At 44.2% G+C, this 19,620-nt stretch overlaps 1 protein-coding gene across 1 annotated transcript in view; it reads right to left on the bottom strand.

Moving 5' to 3' along the window:
* large1 (LARGE xylosyl- and glucuronyltransferase 1) overlaps positions 1-18,497 on the bottom strand; it is an 89,838-nt gene extending 71,341 nt beyond the window's left edge. Inside the window, exon 1 of the mRNA XM_080022717.1 lies at positions 17,998-18,497. The gene's annotated coding sequence lies outside the window, so the exon portion shown is untranslated. The remainder of the gene's footprint in view (positions 1-17,997) is intronic.
* Between the last annotated feature and the right edge of the window lie 1,123 nt (positions 18,498-19,620).

The following is a 19,620-nucleotide window of genomic DNA, read 5'->3' as shown; positions in this document are numbered from 1 at the left end:
AGGGTGGAGGGGGCCAGAAATTCTCCAGCGCATTCAAATCTTTGCTGCTAGGGAGAGCAGGTCACGGCGCCTCACGACACTTTATTAAAAGTGTCACTTCTGATTTGTTCCCAGATTGCCCTTCACGTTAAGCGCCTCATGACCCTCCCTCCTTTGGAGATGCAGAAACAAAGTAAGGGAGGGGGCGCAACCATGGCGCTACTGTTACCAAGCTGGGATCCTGCTCGCTGTTGCGGGCAGCGAAAAGGGAAGGAAAAAGAGCATTAAGGGACTACAGAATCAGCATTATTATAGCCTGACAGCCACGGAGCACTAGAGGGACAGACAAACCTGAAAGTATCGCCGGGTGGGGGAGGCGGGGAGCTGTAGCGGCAGCTTCGACAGAAGACTGTCTCTCAATATAATAATCAACAATGACCAGGTCGAAACAATAGACAATAACAATTGACTCCGGACAAGAGTACGGAGTGTACTCTTGCACTAAATGGGTGTCTGCGTTAGCCAGGGAAAGAAAAAGAATGAGGTAACATATTGATTGCGGGGCGGTGTTACCTTCAATTTCATTATGTTATCTGAGTTGTGTGCTCGTTAGCATTCTGTCGGAGTGTCGGAGCCACTTCAGGAAAGCCCATGTCCAAAAATCCCGGAGAAAAGAACTCATGTTACCCAGAGGTTTAATTCAATGAAATTCCAGTGACTTTCAAGTCTTACCCTTTAGACCGTGACCTGACTGTAAATATATATATATATATATATATATATATATATATATATATATATATATACACACACACACACACACACACACACACACACACACACACACACACAGTATATCCTACTTGTGAATCCGCATCAGGCTAAGCCTGAGGCAATGTCTGACAAACTATTGACAAAATATGATGAAAAATATGACAAAAATTCTCATTACCTGAAATGCTATTCAAAGGAAATTTCTCATCAGGAACAGTGTCTCATTTCAAAGGGTTCTACAAATAGAACGGCCTCACACTCAACCCAATTTATGATAGCACATCGTATCTGCCCATCTTTCACCGCGCACACACAAACACACACACACACACACACACACACACACACACACACACACACACACACACACACACACACACACACACACACACACACACACACACACACACACACACACACACTGCATCCCTAAATTAACCTCCAATTAAAGTGACATCAATTAATTCTCTTCACCCCAAGCTCACACCAAAAGATGACATGTAAGTCATTAATTGGTGATATGGGGAGGGATTTTTTTCCCCATCACTATGGAGACCAAATGTATTTGTTCAGACAAATTTTCCTCACAAGCTAAAAAATACACTTAAAGGCATTAGCAAACCATACTTTCAATACGGGAGAGGTCCCTCCACGAAAGGCAACAACCAATTCATGACACACTTTGCATCCAACTTCTGCAGCATTACAATGAGTATGAGAGGACCAGTTAGGAAGGAAACAGATTCTTGCCACAAACCAATAAGCTCAAATCTAAGCCGGGGGCCATGAAAACATAATTATGAGAAATGATCAGCCTCTCGAAAGGTATAATCTTTCTGGACATTTTGGCTGTGTTGTTCGTGGACTTTAAAAGCCAAGCGGTGCCTATTTTAGGTCAGGTTGCGTCTCTACCTGCTCTGTCAATGCTGAAAGTGTTCACGATTGTCAGGCATCATTTGCTCCACGCTTTTGGTTTCATTAAATCCAATCATTCTTTGAATTTAGGCTTGTAAATCTGTAACTGTATGACGGTCACTGAGAGAAAGAATTACGAAAATGTACTTGCCTTAACTAGACTCAGCTGGGGTTGTCTTGAAGGGAGTAGGTTTAATCATGACTATGATTTAATTCTCCTTGTCCTCACATAGCAGCAGGAAAATCACATTAGGAACTAGACCGCAACTGCAGGCTGTCAGAGGGGAGTTTGACCAACTTACAACTGCATTTCCTCTCCAACAGAGTTATCTGGTGAATAAGGACTTAAGTGGGCCATCTTGCTCCGTTGGGATCTGGCTACCGCCTTAACCCATATTGAACCTTCACATGACATGCAATGTATGTCTCAACTATGCGTGTTTCGAGACCAATCTAGATATCTTCTTTCAGAAAATTATGGTCCATTGGGAAAACAGTCCCAATCCAGACATGGCCATCTGGCTCGGACCTTAACCTGGGAAGATTATCTCCAACTATCTAGACTTCTTCTGTGCTAATTGTTAACCCAAATGACCAAATGCAAAGGCAATTTCTCAACACACCATCTGTCCATCCCACCCCACCCCCCCTGCGTTCTTCCTGCTAATCACTGCTCTTGTTCCTTTGCACATAATCAGAAAGTTATTCAAATGGAAATAAGGGGACATAGACAGGAAATATATTAAAAAAAAAAATCGTTTAATTTCTGAATGTTGAGGATCTTGTCCTGATGACAAGGTAAAACGCTATTCGGGGCATAGGCAAAATAATTGTTAAAGACTACAAAAAGGTTTCTTTAATTCATTTCTTGCACTTTTTTCTATGAATTCTATTTTCTAACTTATGCATTCTATGTCCTTTTAAAATGTGTTTCTTTTGGACTTTGTCTTAATGCTTTTGATGTTTTATGTGAAGCACATTGAAGTGCCTTGTTGTTGAAATGTGCTGTATAAATAAACTTGCCTTTCCGGATATGGACAACCGCCGCAGAGCTGCTTGTAGCATTGAATTACACACAGCTTCTTGCCATCAATACACCAATACCACTCTGTCAATCAACAGGCAAAGCCCAAACAAAGCCCTATTATGCACAAAACTTGACCAGGGAAAAAATGTCAACACAGCAACTGTTGGGAGAAATCCCTACAGACCTACAGTTATTTGCACTGTGGAGCTGTGCACACAAGATGCACACACGGTATACGTTGGCATATTCAATTTGCGGCAAGTTGCGTGTTTGATATTTCAACCTCGACAACGGGGAGGATTGTCCTCCAGTCGAGCATCAATTTGTGTCTCCGCTACCATCTCTTTGTGATGTTTCAATCATCAATCTAAATGGGTTATCAAAGTAAATGTGGGTCCCTCGAAAGGCCCGATATCTCCGGTTAATGTAGTGGTGCCAATATCCATGCTTTGCTAACCTTATTATTGCATTAAACATAGCAACCTCTTGTGGTTGGATTTGGTGTTGAGTTTCTCTTGGGAGCCTTAACGGGATCCCTTCTCAAATTGTGTGTCCGCATTTAATGTTTGAAAACAATGTACAGTGGTACCTTGATTTACGAGCGCACTAACATACGAGTTTTCCAAATTACGAGCACTCATTCAGTCGATTTTTTTGTATTGATTTGCCAGCAAAAATGTGAGTTAGGAGGAGCGAGCTTCAGCTACGTCGCCGCTGGTTGGCGTGGCGAGCGAATGCGGCCACATCCCGCGTCTCACTCCTTCACTTCACGTGGTAACTGAAGTTATTCGTTATTTTGCCAATTAATTTTTTCTAACTCTGGGTCCTAAAAAAGTAAGTGCTGAGAAGAAGTGGATGATGTTGATAGAATTAAAGCATGAAATCATAGAAAACATGAGCGAGGTGTGCGCGTGATGTTATTGGCAAATTTTAAGTTAAGCTAAAGTGAAGTGAAAAAAAAAATAATAATAATAATTAATTGTAGCAATTAAGTTCAGCAATAAAGTGTAGCAACAAACGAAAGAGACCGAAAAAGCACGAAACGAACTCCTCCAACCTATCTCCTCCACCCTCCACCTCCGCCAGCATCTTCCGTTAGTTCAAGTCGTCTGATCTCCAAGGTAAATACACTTTATAAAACCAGTTTATTTCTTTACATTCTCTTTTATTATGTTTTATTATGTTTTTATATAATATTTGTTATTTAGAAATACATTTTTCTTATTTAACAACACAAAATTGGGGTGGTTTTTTGGGGGCTGGGACGGATAAATGGCATTTCAATTAATTTCAATGGGGAAAATTGATTTGCTATACGAGCAGATTGAATTACGAGCTTTGACACGGAACGAATAATACTCGTAAGTCAAAGCACCACTGTACTTTAAAATATATATATTTGTTTTACAGTTGAATTCGGTTTAACTGTCACCATAAGATTATACAAACACACACACACAGGGAAGCCTGTACCACTTCAATAATGTTGCATTTGTACAGGTCAACCACTGAGTTGGACCGAGCCGAGGTGGATAGTTGTTTTACGTTTGACCAGGAAAAGCTCAAATCAAAAGAAAGGAAAAAACATCTATTTTATGTATGTATGACAATTTAAAAAATGAACTTATTCTATGTCACGTTGGGAAAAAGCATCTGCTAAATGGCGTAATGTAATTTAACGATAATGTGTTTCAAGAAGAAGTTGAATCACGTTATGGGTCCCCGTGGGGAAATTTGTCCTCCGTATTTGACCCACCTTGCCTATTTAGGAGCAGTGTGCAGCCACGGCACTGTGCCCGTATGACTTGCTACATGGCTCATACCGCTGTCAATGGTATTTATTAAAAACTAGGGGTGTCACGATTCTCCAAAGCCTCGGTTCAATTTGACTTTCGATTTTAAGGTCGCTATTCGATTCGATTTTCGATGTATTTTTTTTCCAGCACTGAGGGCTATGCCGTTGTTATACTATGGAGTTTTGATTTGAACGAAAAACACTTCGTCTCAATAAGTAACTTTGAGTCCAGCCACATTAAATCTTGTAAATAATGTGGAATAGTGGAATACATATAAACAAAATATTTCATACAATTTCCTCTATAAAATAAGTGCTTGGGAGCTGTGAGAGCCGGCTCTTTTCAGTTAGCCGGATCATCTTGCTCACTGAAAAGAGGCAAACTTTTCAACACTACTGCAAGTACCTCACTTCTCCTACGCCCACCACGTTTAACATTATTATCTTATCTTTGATCTTAATCCAAATCATATCCATAACGTTAACTACTCTTATGGAGCGCGTACCGTTGCGTACCAGAACTTCTCACAAGCTGCCTGTCTCGATTCTGCTCTGTCAAGTGGACAAATCAAGTGGACATATTGTAAGATATATCATATTTTTGGAATCAGAGCACACTTTTTCTTTAAATTATTAGAATGCACAAGCTGCTCCCGTGGCTCAAGCTGTGGCTTGAGCTTCAGTTTGCACCCTCCCCCCTCCCAAGCAGAGAGTACGCAGTTTATTTTCAGATAATATTACTTGAGAGATCACATTTATTTTGTCTTGGTGGCCAAGATCCATGTCGGACAGTATTACCCATAAAAATACGGAGAGAATTGCAAACCTGCTTGTGATTTAGAATTGATTTTCAATTTTGGAATTGTGACATCCCTATTAAAAACTTGTAGGAAGGTGTTAGAACTACCTTGAAAACTAAAGTATGAACTAGCCTATTTACTCAATCTGCCAGAAAATTGAACGGCTTGATGTAATGATTCTATTTTCATTGTCTCTGCTCAGTTGGAGAAGGCCGTCTTTGCGCTTGTTTGATATAGTCTTTGCCCATTTAGCATTGTACATAGAGTGAGTTAAATGGCAGCCTAGCCTGCACAAAAGTTAAATGTTTATGGAACTGGAGGGTAAATAAAAACAGCTCAAGGGAAATTATGAAAAACCAATTACCCGAGTCACAGAGGAAGACCGTCAGATAATTGCTCAATAGATGCACAAACTGTTGAATGGAGAAATAAAGGTTTTTTTTTTACGACAGACCAGGGAAATGTGCCAAACTGTAAAAAATATAATAAAGGAAATGTCAAAGACATTAGGACTAATTGGTTTATTAGTGTGTGACTATATTTCAAAACTGGCTGAACAGAAGAGCAAAACATCTGTGTGTGTATTGCTCTTGGGGGCAAATGACCCCCTATCCAATCCCCCCATGATTAGAAGTACTTGTGGAGCAACTGGGAGAAACACTATAGGACTGGCCCAAAATGTTTGCTGGAACCCTATCAGTGCCACTTGTAGTATCTAGGCTTCAAATCATACGTAAAAGGGCTTTGGATCACACTTTTAACCCCGAACGACTCTTCCCTTGCTCTTGCTTGAAGCTTAGGACAATCCCTACAGGGGTGATCAGCTGTCAAGACCTCGCCCGCCTTTATTCAGAAACTTCAGGGCAATTCAAACTAAACCCATGAATTGCCACACACGATTTGACACTGCAGTCCTTACAGCTGAGATAAAAACCTGCTGTCAAGTGCCTGACAGGTCTCTGCTGATTCAGCCATGGCCTTTGCATTCATGCCACACCAGCCACCAGTCCCTTTACCCCCACAGTGACATTCATCAAAATTTCACATGCTGTGGTGGACGGATATTTCAGAGCTAAACGGAACAAACTTATTAGTCAACATACACGTGGAGCATAAATTCAAGAACTCAGAGATCAACATAACACCAGATGTTACCAGTTCAGCGTGTAAGCCAGTCTCATCACTACAGTGAATGCAAATGAGAATGCAGAGTGTGAAGAAGCTCCCCCACCACCCTCCTCTTCCTCCTCCTGCTCCTTGTCATCCTCCTTCAAATGATCCACATGGAAACGGAAATGGTTTTCCCTGCGAACTACGGCCGTAAATGAACTTTAGCCATAAATCAAGGCGGCAGAAAAAAACAAATCATGTTTTTTTAGGGCTGTACCCGACTCAGAATTTTGTCAGTTTAATCAGATTCAGCTGTTCAACGTGAATATTCGACTATTCACTTGTTCCACGAGTGCGTAGACCATAACTCCCGTCGCTACAGTGTGGCCATATTGTATGTGGTTAGAGTTATTACTGTGTATACACTGTATAGTTACAGTTATTACTTCTACTCATTTACAATTTAAATGCGGCATGCTTATCGAATGAAACATTTAACTTCAAGGGTGGTGGAAGATGTTTCCGCTCTCTTGAGAAGTCAGTTTCTCCGCCTCGGTGGACTTAGAAGTATGTTTACATGATGATGATCAGAGTAGACAAGTAGACAAGATCTATACAGAGAATGAGAGAAGGATCACTGATAACGAGGAATCCAACACTAGGAACCCAGAGGGCTCGAACGCCAGTCTAAAATAGGATAGTATTTGTATAATATTATTGTATCTGGTCTGAAAATATCCCCAAGACAAAAATCCGGTAGTAAGAGTTACCAAATATCAAATGTGAGATAAATGAAAGAAAATAACTTAATTTCCGGTTTAGAAACAGAGAAGCATTTTAGAAGAATGACTTGCCATCTTGTCATTAGGCTCTCATGACCCCTAACTAATGGTCTATGTCTAGACTGTCCAGTTAAAGTAATTAATCCGCTAAGTACGCGAAATGGGCACAGACTTACGGTATAATATTAGTACTTAGGATTCAGAATCGGTCGAGCTATCAGTGCACTACCTCTCCCTTGTAGCTGATGACAATAATTTTAATAATGTACTTATCTTGCATTTCATTTAATTAATTATGTTGTACATTCTTCAGCAGTTAACATTATTATACACACCTATCAGCCACAACATTAAAACCACCTGCCAAATATTGTGTAGGTTCCCCTCGTGCTGCCAAAACAGCTCTGACACATCGAGTCAGGGATTCCACAAGACATCTGAAACTAACATTGTGGTATTTGGCACCAAGACGTTAGCAGCAGATCCTTTAAGTCCTGTAAATTACGAGGTGGGGCCTCCATGGATCGGGCTTGTTGTTCCAGCACATCCCACAGATGTTCGATTGGATTGAGATCTGGGGAATTTGGAGGCCAAGTCAATACCTCCAACTCTTTGTCATGTTCCTCAAACTATTCCTGAACAATTTTTACAGTGTGGCAGGGTGCATTATCCTGCGGAAAGAGGCCACTGCCATCAGGGAATACCGTTGCCATGGTCTGCAACAATGTTTGGGTAGGTGGTATGTGTCAAAGTAACATCCACATGAAAGCCAGGACCCAAGATTTCCCAGCAGAACATTGCTCAGAGCATCACACTGCCTCCACTGGCTGGCTTATTCCCATAGTGCATCCTGGTGCCATCTCTTCCCTAGGAAAACCACGCACACGCATCCAGCCATCCACATGATGTAAAAGAAAATGTGATCCATCAGACGAGGCCACCTTCTTCCATTGCTCCATGGTCCAGTTCTGACGCTCACTTGCCCATTGTAGCCGCTTTCGGTGGTGGACAAGGGTCAGCAAGGGCACTCTGTCCAGTCTGTGGCTAGGCAGCCCCATACGCAGCAAGCTGCGATGCATTGTGCTCTGACACCTTTATATTACAGTCAGCATGAACTTTTTCAGCAATTTGTGCAACAGTAGTACTTCTGTAGGAATGTGAACAATTTTCAAGGCACATCTGACAAGCTCACACTAGGCACACTCATGTGCCGCTGCAAAGCGATTGTATAAAACACAGCTGTAAACAATGAAGTGGAGCTTTTAAACAGTAGGAAACCCTGCTTCCTACACGTTTCATCCTTTATAAATAAAATGTTTGAAGAATGCCCTCAGTTACTCGTGTTGTCATCAAAAATTTCAAAGTGGGGAAGGTGGGGGTTACATCATGGGGAGCATGATGGGCCTGGTTAAGTACTATTCGCATGTGACAAGACACCAGATGGCTTCCCAGACAGCTGGGCCCGGGGACAGCTCATCAGCTCACGTGACGCAAGACATAAACTATTCTCGATGCATGTGTCGCTAGGTGAGACTCTAGCCGCTACAGTGCATGTTGCTCTGGAAACACTGAAGCCCTCTAAAGCCATCTAAATGCATTTTACTCAGTTATGCACTTAACTATCGGTATGAAAAGTACTTTTTGGGACCTGTTTTATTTCACAATAAGGGGGCGTGGCAATTGCGAATGCTATTGTAGTGAATACTGACAGACTGCGGGAACGAGACAGACTGAGAACGATGATGCCCGATGCAATGCTTGATGCTGAGACACTGTGCACACAGCCCACAATACAGACTGGTCAGAGAGCTGATCGTAAGTCCGAACGGTCGTGAAACAGGTAGGGCGTTAAGTGAGGAGTACCTGTATTAAAAAATGATATCCAAGTTCACAAGCAGTTCAACTTAGTTGGGTTGTGAAAGCAGTTCTCTAATTAACCGGTTGCATAAGAACTTACCAGGGCAGAGAGAGACAGAGCATGCTGTGATCTCGCGAGAAGATGGAAGGGAGTACAGCCCGAACATGGTGGAGCCCAGCTGGACAAACTAAAACACACACAATCTGCTCTAGCTCAGACAAAAAACAAAACAAATTGCAACACACACACACACACACACACACACACACACACACACACACACACACACACACACAGGCCACTTTATTAGGTACACCTTGCAAGAAAGAAGAAACCAGTTTGAGATGATTTGAGCTTTGTGACATGGTGCGTTATCCTGCTGGAAGTAGCCATCAGAAGATGGGTACACTGTGGTCATAAAGGGATGGACATGGTCAGCAACAATACTCAGGTATGCTGTGGCGTTTAACCGATGCTCAATTGATACTAAGGGGCCCAAAGTGTGCCAAGAAAATATCCCCCACACCACCACCACCACCACCAGCCTAAACCGTAGATACAAGGCAAAATGGATCCATGCTTTCATGTTGTTTACGCCAAATCCTGACCCTACCATCTGAATGTCGCAGCTGAAATCGAGACTCATCAGACCAGGCAACGTTTTTCCAATCTTCTATTTTCCATTTTTGGTGAGCCTGTGCAAGTTGTAGCCTCACTGTCCTGTACTTAGCTGACAGGAGTGGCACCCGGTGTGGTCTTCTGCTGCTGTAGCCCATCTGCTTCAAGGTTCAACGTGTTGTGCGTTCAAAAATGGTATTCTGCATACCTTGGTTGTCATGAGTGGTTGTTTGAGTTACTGTTGCCTTTCTATCGTCTCAAACCAGTCTGCTCATTCTCCTCTGACCTCTGACATCAACAAGGCATTTTCGTCCACACAACTACCGCTCACTGGATATTTTCTCTTTTTCGGACCATTCTCTTTAAACCCCAGAGATGGCTGTGCATGAAAATCCCAGGTCAGCAGTTTCTCAAATACTCAGACCAGCCCGTCTGGCACCAACAACCATGCCATGTTCAAAGTCACTTAAATCCCCTTTCTTCCACTTCTGAAGCTCGGCTTCAGCAAGTCATCCTCACCATGTCTACATGCCTAAATGCAATGAGTTGCTGCTATTTGTGTTAACAAGCAATTGAATAGGTGTACCTAATAAAGTGGTGACTGTATAAAACAACACTGCACTGCTGTAGAAAAACAACACTGCAAGTTCAAGTTCAAGTTCAAGTTCAAGAGATTATTTGTCACATACATATACATACGTTCATACATATATGCAGTGAAATGTCATGACACCCGGTGATTACGCACAATAAGCTCTATAAATACTAAAAAATACCAAAATGTGCGTAATCGACACAAGGTGCTCGCGCAGGCAGCCGCAAGGGGAGGCGCCACAATCGCGATTCACAAAACCAGGATGGAGGACCTCAAGGATTATATCGATAATTATTATAACGAGTACGTGATGGAAGAGGACCAAGACCGGAACAATCCAGTGAAAAGGAAGAAGGCACACTCAGCTACCGACACAGATGAGCTAATCCCCAGCGCTGTAGAGGCTAGTCTTTTGGATGAGATTAACAAGAAGCTGGACATGCTTGTTCCCCTTCTACAAGACATTTCGGAGCTCAAAGTCAGCCTTGATTTCCTGCACCGCAGAGTTGGCGAGATGCAAAAAGATTTAAAGCATTTAACCCTGGCGTTCGTCAGACACTATAAAACAATATGAGTGATTTTGCTCTTGGCGTTTGTTGGCGATCAAATAATCCACATAATAGAGAATACACATATTATTTACCACCCCACCAAAGCTTCTCTAGAACTGACTTTTTCTTGACGAGTAACTCTCTAAGATAAAGAATTTAACCATTTATTTTCCAGAGAATGGAAAATAAATTAATTAAAAATTAAATAAAAAATGAATTCCTTCTTTGAACTGAATCTCTCTCCAGAAATATCACCATACTTACTCTGGGAAATGGCTAAGGCAGTTCTAAGAGGTAGTATTATTTCAGTCTCCACTCACAAGATAAAGAAAGGACAAGAATGCCAAAAAAATTAAAAACTAAGAACAACAATTAAAAGACTTGCACTCCCAAAAAGCCCACTCACCCACTGAGCAAATCTGAAATGAGATCCGGACAATTCCATCTCAACTTGATAATATCACCCATCAAAAGACACAATTCCTCATGCAACGAACAAGAGCGAAATATTTTGAACTCAATGACAAATCAGGAAAATTTCTTGCCAGAAAACACTTATTACAGCCATCAAAGATCCACATGGTAGGATAACATACACCGCAAGACAACAATAACATATTCACAGACTTTTATAATAAACTATATAATTCAGACAATGAATCAAATATATCAACACTTCTGGCCATTCGCCATTATTCATCAGAATGGTTACAGAGATTAAGTCAACCTCCACCATGCTTCTGCACATGAAAACTGCTCTCATTTTGGCTTAGTTCAAACCCAATAAGGACCCAACCCTCACCTCCAGTTACAGATTCATAAGCCTAATAAATTGAGATTTAAAGATTACACTAGCAAAACACTAACCAACAGAATTGAAAAAATAATTCCATTTATAATTCACCCAGACCAAACAGGCTTTGTCAAGAGCAGACACTCATCCGGCAATATGCGGTGTTTATTCAGTCTGATCAGCATATCTCTTAAATACTTAAATACTGTTATTGCTTCTTTAGATGCCGAAAAAGCATTTGACAGAGTTAATTGAACATATCTCTATTCCACCCTTAACAAATAGAGCTTTGGAGAGTCACTCATTCAATCAATCAGAATCCTGTACAACTCACTATCCACTTCTGTCATCACCAATTGTTACACTTTACAGCGTTTCACTCTTCCATGTGGCACAAGACAAGGATGTCAGCTCTCCCCATGACTATTCGCCATCTTTAATGCACCCCTCGTGGCGGGCATCCGTCAAAACAGTAATATCGTTGGCATACAAACAGGAAACAAAATCAGTTTCTATGCTGACGATATTTTGTTGTATTTATGGAACCCAATATCATCTTGACCGGAAGTGTTCAATCTTGTATCTAAATTCGCAGCTATCTCAGATTATTCAATAAACTGGACTACAACTACGGTCTTACCACTCAGTGGGGAGGACTGGAATGCTGTAACCCAGAAACTTCCATCAACCATCACAACACATTCCCTATGGTCCTGTGGTCCGGGGACCTGAGCCTGGCTGAGTGTGCTCTGCGCAGTTCACCCCATGTGGTCTCCTTCAGTGGAGGCTGGACTCCTGTCGTCGCCCTAGGCTGCCTGGGTACCTGTGCTCTGGTGTTCTCCGTGCGCGGGGTCCAGCTGTTGGTGGGCAGGGCCGTCTGCCGCCCTCTGTTCTGTGGTCCGCATGCGCGGCAGCTGGGGGCTGACCAGGGGCCTGATGGTGGCACCTAGCTGTCCGGCATGGCGGAGGCACATGGCGGGCCGCTCTGCGCCCTTGGCTGGTCGCAGTAGATTGGGTGCCTCCGGGTACGGGAGGTGGGCGTGCTATGGCGTCATCGGGTCGAGGGGGGGTCTGCGTGGCCACTCTTCGGCCTGCTGCGTTGATCTGGTTGTGCTTCGTATGTGTGCGCCTCAGGGGTGCAGGGTTTCCTCGTGTTCCCTGGGACTGGGTTATGCTCCTCAGGGCCAGGCGTGGGGGTTGCTCAGCGGGCTTCTGAGTTCTCTGGGGGCTGGGGGGTCTTCTGTGTCTGCAGTGTGGGGTGCTAATGGCTTTCCTGCAGTTGTGTGTGTCTTTGCGGCTGCGAGACTCAGGGTTGGCTTCAGGGGCCCTTTCCGCTGCTTGGAGGCGTCATGATATAATAACGACCTTATACACCACAACCAATTGGGATAAGTCCTGTACACTTACCGGTGGTCACTTTGCACGCGCACGCACACACACACGTGCACACGCACACGAACGCACGCACACACACACACACACACACACACACACACACACACACACACACACACACACACACACACACACACATACACACACACTTTGAACGCACCCCAGCAGCCTCCTGGTTGCATCCCTCTCCTTTTCCTCCTCATTTACTGTCATAATTATGACAGGAAGAGGCCACATGTTAAGCCCACGGCCTCCCAGCGCCACTAGAGGCCGCTGTTGCCCCATCCGCTGCACCTTCCTTCGGCCAATTCCACACACCTGGGATCAGCACGGTCATCAGTCCAGCCGTTTATATTCCACCGCAGGCGGATACCGACACAGCACTGTCGGACCTGTATGATGTGTTAACAGGGCGAACCTTAAAAAAGTTCTGCCTAATTTCTACTAACACATCACGTGTGCCACCAGGGGAGATAGAACTTTGAACCATTGCTACACACCTTACAAGAACGGATACAAGACCGTCTCCCTCCCTGCTTTCGGGAAATCAGATCACGCCACAATTTCGCTGGTTCCCGTTTACAGGCCTCTGATCGGGCGAGAATTGGCGGTGACGAGGGAAGTGAAGCAGTGGACGGACCAATCAGAGGCTGCGCTTCAGGACGCTCTGAATGACGTCCACTGGGACATGTTCCAATCAAGTTCAAGTGATGTCAGCAAGTTTACAGATGTAGCGGTGAGCTTCGTGGCCACGGTAGCAGACAACATCATTCCCACGGTGAAAGTTTAGATATTTCCAAACCAGAAACCGTGGGTAGATAAATCCATCCACTGCGCTCTGAATGCCCGCAGGGCTGCTTACAACGACAGTCTTGTATCCGGAAATATGCATCATCAACATCAACATCTCCCTGGCTGAATCAGTGGTCCCGTCCTGCTTCAAGAGGTCCACCAACGTTCCTGTCCCGAAGATCGCCTCTCCAACCTGCCTGAATGACTACCGTCTGGTGGCCCTCACCTCGGTGGTCATGAAGTGTTTCGAGAGGCTGGTAAAGGATTATATCGGCGCCTCCCTCCCCCGCACCTTGGACCCGTTGCAGTTTGCGTACCAGCAGAACGGATCCACGGATGACGTGGTCTCCTGGGTACTGCGCACAACGCTCACGCACCTGGATGGCCGGAAGGGGGCCTATGTGAGATTGCTGTTCATCGATAGTTAAGCTTTCAATACCATAGTCCCGACCAGACTGGCTCTCAAGCTGAAGGAACTCGGACTCAGTACTCCGCTGTGTGCCTGGATCCTGGACTTCCTCTCGGCCCCAGGTGGTTAGGGTGGGGAAGCACATGTCCAGCTCCCTCACTCTGAATACAGGATCCCCCCAGGGCTGCGTCCTCAGACCCCTACTGTACTCCCTGTACAGACATGACTGTGTGGCCAGGTCCAGCTCCAACACCATCATCAAGTTTGCTGACGACACCGTTGTCGTGGGCCTGATCACCGACGGCGTTGAGAAGGCTACCCCGACGAGCTGACTGACCTGTCACTCTGGTGCCAGGACAACAGCCTCCACCTGAGTAGAAGTTTCCAAGTAGAAATTCTTGGGTAGGTTCTGTGTTCAGTCCAGTACATATTGTGTGTAATCACCGGGTGCGTTGCATTGACATTTCACTGCATATATGGATGAAAGTATGTATATGTATGTGATGAATAAACCTCTTGAATCTTGAATCTTGAATCATTACCTTCTTCATCAACGCAGTATTTATTCTACAGCTCCCCAGTCACTCATTGCCAGACCGTCAGCTGACTTACCTAAGCTCCTGGCCCCTTCCAAGTTCCTAGTTCCAAGCTCTTAGTTCCAAGTTCCTAGCTCCAAGTTCCTAGTTCCAAGTACCTACTTCCAAGTTTATGTCTCCTAGTGTTTCGTCTTGCCCTAACCTGCTCGTCTCCTCTCCTCGATCAAGTCTGGCCGTCCCGCTCCATCCAGCCCGGTTCCCCGTCTCTCCACCCGGATCCTGGACCCCCTCCTTCCCGGTCGTCTTCATCCCTGTCCTGCTCCATTCCTACCCGACGGGATCCCTCCGGCACCTTCACCGTGTCGTCAAATAAACATCCTTCATTTACCCCCTGTCTACCTCCCGTCTCTGTGTCGTGTGTTTGGGTCTCTCCTAGCCCCGGTCATAACACCACATGCCCGATTGCTGTTCCAGTTTTCCTGGACCTCATTTCTGTTTTTTCTATACATGTCAAGATTCAAGATTCAAGAGGTTTATTCGTCACATACATATACATCCGATGTTTATGTTTCTCCGTGTACATGTTGTTGTTTGTTTTTCCATGTACATTTTGTTGTTTGGTTCTGTGTTTATTTGTGTCACCTGTGGTGATTCTCCCCCTATTGGAGTGGTGATCAGTTGTTTATAGATCCAAACATGGTAAAATAGTTCACCAAAGTGGTGGGTGTTCTGTACAACAAAAAACTGTGCTCTTGTCAATCCTACAGGTCGTCCACAGGACAGAGTTATTGGAGCAGTCCATGGCGATTTAAGAATTAATAAAGAGTTGCATTGCAGGTTGAGAACATGAACTGCACTTGCAGACTAACTCTGTCCTAGATGCAATATTAACAAATACTCTGTGTTGCATGCCCAGCATGCTGACAGCACAGGTAAAAGAAAAAAAAAAAAAGAAGAACTTACCGTGCCAAATTCTTAATAAAGGACTAGTTACTTCCAGTAAATATAAGCTAATTTCTTCACAGAATTTTTCATTTTTGAAATGATGCTGCTTTAATGAACGGAACATTAAGGGCCATATTTTATAGTGTACCTCTGAGCCGTTTTTGGTACCACTCCTAACCTGATGAAGAAAGGGGCCAAACATAAATTAAGTCCAGAGGAAAGACTTGACACAATGTACCCTATCTGGGTAAAAGGTACATTACTTTGCGTGACAAATATAAATAAGTAAAAAGTATTTCCGAGTTCCTTACATCTCATATCTCATATCTCGTCAAAAGCAGACCTTCGTTTCTTGACTTCCAGCCCCCTGCTCCTCATCTCTTTCCGCTTGTTGCTGGCACCATCATCACAATAAATCATTCAGAAACTAATGAATAGCTAATTCATTGATTAATTGTGAATCTGTGATAGCATCATCACTGGCGGGTTTATTGCTTTGCTTACGCGATTCATATCAGGGCCCTTGGGGTCATTTTATTCATAGAGCGCGTGGGGTAGCCATTAAAATGGAACCGTCCTGTGATGTACGACATAACTTGCACTTTAAACTGAGCTGGGCTGGGTTTGTCCATATTATAATCCTTTATGTCAGCCCCCCCGTCTGGAAAAGGTTTTCGATGGGTACTTCCAACACAATGCCCATCAGTGAAAAAAGCCAAAGCCATTCACTTTTAACAGGCCCCAAATTAGGTTTCAAGGATTAGAACAGGCTTATAAAGCGTTATAACTTAGACACATTAGAGAAATAAAGTTCATATACCAAGTCAATAGTCAGGGACAGGGCTGTTGTGATGTCTGGTGAGTTTGTGAGTTTAATTACATATCCCATGTTCATTTGTGCATTTCAATGGATAGGCTGGTATAGATGAGTCACTATAAATGGAGGCAATTGCTCATACCACCCACTGATTAATCGACCATGAAAATATGAAATATGAGATTTGCACATCCCTAAACCAGAGTGACTTCAGGAACCTCTCCAAGAAAAAAGCTCAACCAGCTTTGGTTCTGAATGGAGTTCTATATATTTTCACCCGGTCCAGTACCTTCAAATGGATTGCTTGTGCGGAGGCTGGGCACAGTCATAGGTCAAGGGGGGCCATTCCATAACCGCACACACACATTTGTGTCGCGTCACACACTCTTGATAAAAGGTCGGGGCTCATACCCGCATCAGAGAGTCATCAGCCTCTAGATTCCCTGAAGTGATTACATTTTGATGACTGCGTAGCCAGAAGAGAGGCTGCTGGGTGCCTGGCTTAACAGAGTGTGTGTTGGGGGTGAATCAATGAAGCGGCCAACAGCATGGATGAAGTGTGTTTGCAGTTATTACACCGGGACCATGCTGTACTGTGAGGGCTGCTCAGACACTCAATTTGGTCAGACAATACCTCATTCACAGAGCTTCATTCATTCTCGGTAGAGAATGACTTCACAGAAGATCATCACTGAATGGACTGGATGTATACGTGAAAAGAAAGAAGACTGCTGTCATTCAGGTGTGGGAACAGAATGGGGGGGATGAAATCCCCAACAACAAAATCCCATTCCCCAAAACAAACCCCAACCGCTAACTGGACAAAAGGCTCCGTGGACATTTTTCACCATTGGCCACTACCTGTGTGTCATGTTAGGCGTTTTGATCAATATAGTGCCAAATGGGGACATGTCAACCGTTATTTCATCTTTCTTTGGGTTGGGGGGGGTCAACTTTTGTTCCCTTTGGGGGGATGGGTGGGAGGTTGGTGGGGATCTGCACTTTAAAGCAATGTTTGCTTGTTCTCTGAGGACCGGCATCAGGTGGAAGGAGGGTCCCTCATTCAAAACTGAAGCTCAATGGAGGGGCAGAAAGAAGAGAAACTTTGTGGCTTGAAATTGACCGGTCTGTCTGCCGTCTCTCTCCCCCGCCACCCTGTGTCTGAACGTGGATGGTGGTCGTGGTGATGATGATGATGATGATGATGGTGGCGGTGGTGGTGATGATGGTGGCGCTCCTTTAATGCTGCGTCGCTTGATCTCTTGCGGATTAACCAAACTGATATAACAGGGGACCTGTACCCACTTCCATTCGAATATTTTTATTTTTACGCACAAGGACTTTTTAAGGTTAAGAGTTTTTCAAAGTATCAAGACCCAGACCCAAGGACCATGCACGGAGCCTTGAACCGTGCAGCGACGGGTCTCTGGGTGCATGGTGGCACGCTGATCTTTCCAGGATACGTGGAAATATTTTAAAATATATAAGATATAAATATTTACTCACCTGATGCAGGGGGAGAAGAGGGGCGGGGGTGGTGGTGGAGGAGGAGGAGGAGGAGGAGGGGGAACGACTTAAAGAAGATTTCCCATTACACTTCCACTCGAATCACACCAATCCAAACCATCCCGACGGATGTGGACACCGTTCAGCGGCGCATCCAGAGCCGAGCCACGCAGGCCCGTTCACCCCCGGCAGCTGATCCCGGATCCCGGGTTCCACTTCAGTTTCCCGGTGACATGTTCAGCGGTGCTGGTGGTGGCTGCGGCAGTCAGCTGTTAGTTAGCCCCGGCTAACGCCGACCCGGGATCGGACGCGTGTCTCTCTGAAGCCCGGGATTAAAAGGAGCTGCTGGGGGTGGTGGTAGCAGCAAGGGGGCGTTAGGAGCGAGGAAACGTAGACGCGGGGTATTCGGCGTTCTCCAGGCGGGTCATTTTCAGCGGCGGCAAGCAGTAGCGGAGGTTGTGTGGTGGTGGTGGTGGTGGTGGTGTGGTTGTGTGCTCCGCTTTCCAGCACGGCCTTAGTCGACTCGACACACACACACGCACACACACGCACACACACACACACACACACAGTCCTGTTTCTTTTTTCAACAGCTCCCTCCTCCTCCTCCTCCTCCTCTTCCTCCTCCTCCTCCATGCTCTCACTGCTCTGACAGCCAGGCGCCGCGGAGCCAATCAGCGTCCAGCGCCCCCGCCCCCTAAGGTGACCGCGTCTCGGGAAAAATCCGGAGACGGTGCTCCTCGGCGCTGGATCTGGAGTCTGAGCTTGCACCGCGCCACACGAACCGAGGATCGGAACAAAAGAAAACGAATATTTGTATTTAGGGACATTAAATAAAATAAAATGATACAGTGGTTAATAAATTGACGTAAATTAATTCAAATTAGATGAAATACAACTAAATTAAATTAAATTACATATTATTTTATTTTATTTTATTTTATTTTATAACATTAACCAGTGACACAGGTGCGGTCACCGTTGTGAGTTGAAAATTTAAAAAACTAAAACAATCCAGATCAATAAAGTTATAGTATATCTGAATTGGTGTGTTTAGAAGTAGTACGAGGACAAAATAGTAATAGACAGCCTCTCCAATGTTCCACCTCCCAATCACCACCAACACATAATGTGCTTTATAACTGATAAAAAAAAAAAATTGTATAGCTACATACAGTTGCTGTTAAAAATTGGGTTATTGGTGTAAAGTCTTTTAAGAAAATGATGAAGATATCTCTGTACTGGACACACAGGGACTAAATTGTTATTGACCCTTTTATTTCTTTGTGTTTAATGCAGAATGGCTAAGGCATAGTCTACACAAATGGTAACTTCTTATGGAAGAGGATTCCATTCTTCAACTATTCCCTTAACTCCTGCACCTGTTTCCATGTCAATCATGTTCATATCTGATCTTGAGTTTCCATGTTGTGTCTAACGGCTACGGATCAAGAAACTGCAACGCCCCAGCACTATGGTACAAATTATATGAACCAGCCTTGTTGTGCTTTCATACAGTAGGCTCCTTGATGAATTGAAACAGTTTTAAGGTTATTACAGCTATATACATTTGCAGCAAGTGTGAATAAACTGTAGCAATTCAAAGGAGTACGGAAATTTAAC

Source organism: Zeus faber (assembly GCF_960531495.2).
Source record: "Zeus faber genome assembly, chromosome: 21".
NCBI classification, from domain to species: domain Eukaryota; kingdom Metazoa; phylum Chordata; class Actinopteri; order Zeiformes; family Zeidae; genus Zeus; species Zeus faber.
This window is presented reverse-complemented; position numbering and strand designations above follow the sequence as displayed.